This window comes from Rattus norvegicus, chromosome 20 (assembly GCF_021556685.1).
Source record: "Rattus norvegicus strain SHRSP/BbbUtx chromosome 20, alternate assembly SHRSP_T2T, whole genome shotgun sequence".
NCBI lineage: Eukaryota > Metazoa > Chordata > Mammalia > Rodentia > Muridae > Rattus > Rattus norvegicus.
The window spans coordinates 2488453-2495104 of NC_141553.1; the positions used below are offsets into that span (position 1 = coordinate 2488453).

General features: G+C 44.6%; 2 pseudogenes; one reads left to right on the plus strand and one right to left on the minus strand.

Annotated features, from left to right (window-relative positions):
- On the minus strand, nt 4334–5244 carry Rps2-ps4 (ribosomal protein S2, pseudogene 4; annotated as a pseudogene).
- Rps2-ps32 (ribosomal protein S2, pseudogene 32) lies at nt 4346–5207 on the plus strand (annotated as a pseudogene).

A 6652-nucleotide genomic window follows, 5' to 3' on the forward strand; every position in this document is an offset into this window, starting at 1 on the left:
AAGTTGTTAATTTTAAATCACATTTGATCATGATAATGGAGGACTTCAAGAAAGACATAAAGAACCCCCTTAGAGAAACACAAGAAAACATAAATAAACAAGTAGAAGTCTATAGAGAGGAATCACAAAAATCCCTGAAAGAATTCCAGGAAAACACAATCAAACAAGTGAAGGAATTAAAAATGGAAATTGAAGCAATAAAGAAAGCACAAAGGGAGACAACCCTGGATATAGAAAGCCAAAGGAAGAGACAAGGAGCTAAAGATACAAGCATCACCAACAGAATACAAGAGATAGAAGAGAGAATCTCAGGAGCAGAAGATTCCATAGAAATCATCGACACAACTGTCAAAGATAATGTAAAACGGAAAAAGCTACTGGCCAAAAACATACAGGAAATCCAGGACTCAATGAGAAGATCAAACCTAAGGATAATAGGTATAGAAGAGAGTGAAGACTCCCAAATCAAAGGACGAATAAATATCTTCAACAAAATCATAGAAGAAGATTTCCCTAACCTACAGAAAGAGATGCCCATAAACATACAAGAAGCCTACAGAACTCCAAATAGATTGGACCAGAAAAGAAACTCCTCCCGTCACATAATAGTGAAAACTCAAATGCACAAAACAAAGAAAGAATATTAAAAGCAGTAAGGGAAAAATGTCAAGTAACATATAAAGGCAGACCTATCAGAATCACACCAGACTTCTCACCAGAGACTATGAAGGCCAGAAGATCCTGGACAGATGTCATACAGACCCTAAGAGAACACAAATGCCAGCCCAGGTTACTGTATCCAGCAAAACTCTCAATTAACATAGATGGAGAAACCAAGATATTCCATGACAAAACCAAATTTGCACAACATCTTTCTACAAATTCAGCAATACAAAGGATAATAAATGGTAAAGCCCAACATAAGGAGGCAAGCTATACCCTAGAAAAAGCAAGAAACTAATCACCTTGTCAACAAAACAAAGAGAAAAAAAGCACACAAACATAATCTCACATCCAAATACGAATATAACAGGAAGCAACAATCACTATTTCTTAGTATCGCTCAACATCAATTGACTCAATTCCCCAATAAAAAGACGCAAATTAACAAACTGGATATGGAATGAGGACCCTGCATTCTGCTGCCTACAGGAAACACACCTCAGAGATAAAGACAGACACTACCCCAGAGTGAAAGGCTGGAAAACAAATTTCCAAGCAAATGGTCTGAAGAAGAAAGCTGGAGTAAACAGTCTAATATCGAATAAAATCAATTTTCAACCAAAAGTCATCAAAAAAGATAAGGAAGGACACTTCATATTCATCAAAGGAAAAATCCATCAAGATGAACTCTCAATCCCAAATATCTATGCTCCAAATACAAGGGCACCTACATACATAAAAGAAACCTTACTAAAACTCAAAGCACACATTGCACCTCACACGATAATAGTAGGAGATTTCAACACCCCACTCTCATCAATGGACAGATCATGGAAACAGAAATTAAACAGAGATGTAGACAGACTAAGAGAAGTCATGAGCCAAATGGACTTAACGGATATTTATAGAACATTCTATCCTAAAGCAAAAGGATATACCTTCTTCTCAGCTCCTCATGGTACTTTCTCCAAAATTGACCATATAATTGGTCAAAAAACGGGCCTCAACAGGTACAGAAAGATAGAAATAATCCCATGCGTGCTATCGGACCACCACGGCCTAAAACTGGTCTTCAATAACAATAAGGGAAGAATGCCCACATATACGTGGAAATTGAACAATGCTCTACTCAATGATAACCTGGTCAAGGAAGAAATAAAGAAAGAAATTACAAACTTTTTAGAATTTAATGAAAATGAAGGTACAACATACCCAAACTTATGGGACACAATGAAAGCTGTGCTAAGAGGAAAACTCATAGCGCTGAGTGCCTGCAGAAAGAAACAGGAAAGAGCATATGTCAGCAGCTTGACAGCACACCTAAAAGCTCTAGAACAAAAAGAAGCAAATACACCCAGGAGGAGTAGAAGGCAGGAAATAATCAAACTCAGAGCTGAAATCAACCAAGGAGAAACAAAAAGGACTGTACAAAGAATCAACCGAACCAAAAGCTGGTTCCTTGAGAAAATCAACAAAATAGATAAACCCTTAGCCAGACTAACGAGAGGACACAGAGAGTGTGTCCAAATTAACAAAATCAGAAATGAAAAGGGAGACATAACTACAGAATCAGAGGAAATTCAAAAAATCATCAGATCCTACTACAAAAGCCTATATTCAACAAAACTTGAAAATCTTCAGGAAATGGACAATTTCCTAGACAGATACCAGGTATCGAAGTTAAATCAGGAACAGATAAACCAGTTAAACAACCCCATAACTCCTAAGGAAATAGAAGCAGTCATTAAAGGTCTCCCAACCAAAAGGAGCCCAGGTCCAGACGGGTTTAGTGCAGAATTCTATCAAACCTTCATAGAAGATCTCATACCAATATTATCCAAACTATTCCACAAAATTGAAACAGATGGATCACTACCGAATTCCTTCTACGAAGCCACAATTACTCTTATACCTAAACCACACAAAGACACAACAAAGAAAGAGAACTTCAGACCAATTTCCCTTATGAATATCGACGCAAAAATACTCAATAAAATTCTGGCAAACCGAATTCAAGAGCACATCAAAACAATCATCCACCATGATCAACTAGGCTTCATCCCAGGCATGCAAGGATGGTTTAATATACGGAAAACCATCAACGTGATCCCTTATATAAACAAACTGATGTCTCTTATCACTTGGTGAAACTGCAGGGACTCAGGCCTAGAAAGCCAGTGAGGGTGAGCTCAGGACATGTTCTGACCAGATCAGCACCCCATTGTCCCCAAGGTGTACAGCAAACTGAATCCAAGGAACTGCAAGAAGGGTCCCCTGTTTTATGCAAACCAGGCACTAGGAGACCCTCAGATCCTCTAGACTGTACTTGTGACAGTTTTGAATTTTTTTGTACAGCAGGCAGTGCTAAGTGTTCATGATCCTCTCTGGCCATGAGGTGCTGGCTCAGCAAGATGTAGGCCAGGCTGAAGACCCATCAGCAGGTGTGGGTCTCAGGGCCTCCTGTAACTGCCTTGACAGCTCCTGCATCCGGAATACAAGGTGGCAGTTTAGGCGTCAGATGCAGGTGGTGTCTGCCCAAGCACCCTGGGAGGCTGAGCTATGAGTCTTCAAGAGCCAGGGAGAGCGGGGGTTCCTGAGACTTTGAGCTCTGCATCTGGTCGCAGCTCTGCTGCCTGCACCCTAGGTGATGGCTGCATTGAGAAGGCACAGAACTGTAAGCAGAGAATTTGAGGCAAAGCTTGTCTCTCCGCAGTTCAACCTCAGAGCTCTGTGGAGAGCCCTGACTGCATCAAATATCTCCCTACCAGGGTGGTTGTTGGCTTTCCAGGGCTGCATCAAACTCACCTATTGTAAACCAACTCACAAACGCCGAGCTCTCAGCGCCCCCTGCTGGTGCTTCTGTATGCTTGCGGATCCCATTCCCACCAGAGCACAGGCACCCAGTTTTTCTTTCCTGCATTTTTTTTTTAAGAGTAGAGTAGCAGACTTCCTTGTACCAGGCTCCCCGAGGCCAGACTGGGATGTGGTCGTGGAGAAAGACCTCAGCAAGTGTGAGCATGAGGCTGTGAACAATGAGACCCGCCTGGCATCCCCCAACCCCCACTGCGCACGCGCACACACACACACACACACACACACACACACACACACACACACACTTACTTCCTCCTGTGACCCTGGTTGGGTGCACAGACCTGGAGGGGAGAGGGGAGGGGCCTGGGATGCAGTGGAGATGGGGCAAAGCACCTGGTGGGAAATGCAGGGATGCTGCTTCCCTGGTGCTGCACCTCACAGCCCCTCCCCCCTCCCTGTCCCTTCCTGCAGAGGACATTTTCATCCTGACCAGGCACTCTGTGGTCAGTGTCTGGGTCAAGGACAGGGCAACGACCAATAGGAGGAGCAGCAGCATGGCGCCATCACTCACATCTGAGTCCCATGGGCTGTGTGGACTTTATAACCCATGACCATGTCGACTCTGCTTGGTTCCCCAGGATCACACAACCAAATGGGAATGAGAACTGCCATCTGTCAGCAGTGTCCTGGCCAAAGGACCTGACACAGGTTAGGAGCAAAAGTGAAGCAGGGGAAACTGGGAATGCCCTTCTCCCTTCCCCACCTGACTTGACCTGCAGACTAAAAGTTTGCCCCAACACTTAAAAGGAGAATACCTGGATAAGAAGGTAAGGATACCGCCTGGTGCTTCTCTTTTGGAAAACACCAAATGGGGGATGACTTAGGTGCAGCAGGAGGGCCCAGAGGACCTGGTGGCCCAGGTTTAGGAGTCTGTGATGGATTCCACAAAGGATTCACAGGGGTCTTAGGGGATGAACATGGCAGTAGCCATGGTCCAGGACCTGGGGTTGGTGGAGGTAAAGATGAAGACAAGGAGTGGATCCCCATCTCCAAGTTGCCCTGCCTGGTTAAGGACATGAAGACCAAGTCCTTGGAGGAGATCCCCCTGTTCTCCCTGCCCATTAAGGAGTCTAAGATTATTGGCATCCCTAAAGCATGAGGTTCTGAAAATCATGCCAGTGCAGAAGCAGACTCGGGCTGGCTAGCAGGCCAGGTTCAATGTTTTTGTTGCTATTGGGGACTACAATGGCCATGCTGGTCTTGGCATTAAGTGCTCCAAGGAGCTTGCCTCTGCCACCCAAGGGGTCACCATCCTGGCCAAGCTTTCGATAATCCTAGTGTGGAGAAGCCACTGGGGAACAAGATTGGCAAGACCCACATTGTCCTATGCAAGGTGACAGGCTGCTGTGGCTCTGTGCTGGTGCATCTCATCCCTGCCCACAGAGGCACTGGCATTTCCTCTGCTCCTGTGCCCACGAAGCCACTGATGATGGCAGGTATAGATGACTGCTACACTTCAGCCAGGGGCTGCACTGCTTCCCTGGACTACTTTGCCCAGGCCACCTTTGATGCCATCTTCAAGACCTATAGCTACCTGAACCGCACCCGACCTCTGGAAAGAGACTGTGTTCACCAGGTCTCCTTATGAGGCATTCACTGATCATCTTGTGAAAACCCACACCAGAGTCTCTGTTGAGAGGACCCAGGCTCCAGCTGTGGCTACCAAATAAGGGATTTTATATAAGGGAAATAAATGAATTAAGTCTGATAAGAAAAAAGAATGATGCCTTATAATATCTTAGGGCGGATTAAAGGCAAGATAATTCTCTTCTTTGAAAGCTGTGGATTTCAGAGTCTGTGGAACTCCACAGGAAGATTGTTGGAGAACTGCACATCTCAGGAATCTACTGCACTCTAGCAAATCAGCCAAATTCAGCATCTGGAGACAGCAACCACTGATACTTCCCACAGTGTGTGACAACAAGGGACCTTGGTGACCCTGGCTCAGGAACACTCCCAGGTCACAGTTGTTTTCTTTTTGCAGTGTGTTCTCAAGGCTTCATTGGAGCTGAGGTTGCATGAGATATGGCTTCCTCATAGGGTAGCTAGAAAGGGTTCAGATTCCTGCTGGCGTCCCCAGGAGTCCTATGTCCCTATTTACCTAGATTTCTCTTTTGAGACTGCTCTTGACACAGCAGCTTACTTCCCCAGAGCCAGCCATTAGGGAGAGAGAAAGAGAGAGAGAGAGTGAGGGAGACAGAGACAGAGAGAGATACAGAGAGAGATAGGAGGAAAAAGAATAAATATGTGTAATATGCTAGTTACTCATTCCCAGATCACTGTCCATCATTTCACCTTCCTCCACCAGGGGAAGCAGTGAGCAGGCTCTGAACACCCAAGAGCAAGGATGTAGTCTCATACCTGGCAGGGGCAGAGTCTGAAACCTGTGAAAACCCACTATAGAGAAATTTCAATTCAGAACCTTGATGCCATGGCAGGAGATCACATCCAAAGGCCTTCTAGGTCTGTAAGATAAAGCAGAAATAAAGGCAGGCCCTTAATCCCAAGAGACAGAGGCAAGCAGATCTCTGAGTTTATGGCCAGCTGGTATAGAGCAAGTTTCAGTTAAAGCTTAGGCTCAGGTATTGTGGTACACACCTTTAATTCCAAAGAATGAAAGTAAATCAAGGTTGTAAAAGGAAGCCCTCCTGTTTGAAAGTGATGTGCTATTGAGTGGCAGGAAAGGTGACAAATCAGAGAAAGATTTGACAGGATAGGATATGCCCAAATCTCAGAAGAATAGAGAAGAAAGGGAAGCTACTGAAGGGAGAGACAGACGGTACAGGAGGAAGAGAGTCCAGTCAGGGTACAGTAGAGTTCATGGAGAGCAGTTGACAGGTAGAGTGGAGCAGCACAGAGGCAGTTTTACTGGGAGAGTTTCAGGGAGACAGACTGAAGGCAGAACAAGTAGACATAGGTAAAAACAGAAAGAACAGAGAGTCAGAAGGAGCCAGAGGATTAGAATACATGGCAGAGTTGGTTTGAGGCAAGTAGAGCGATTCAGAGTCTGAGAGCAAAACCAGGTTGAATAAATCAGCTGGGAGAGGAGTTTCAGCCAGAATTCAAAAAACAAAACAAAAAAAAAAAAACCCCAAAAAACAAAAAACAAAAAAAA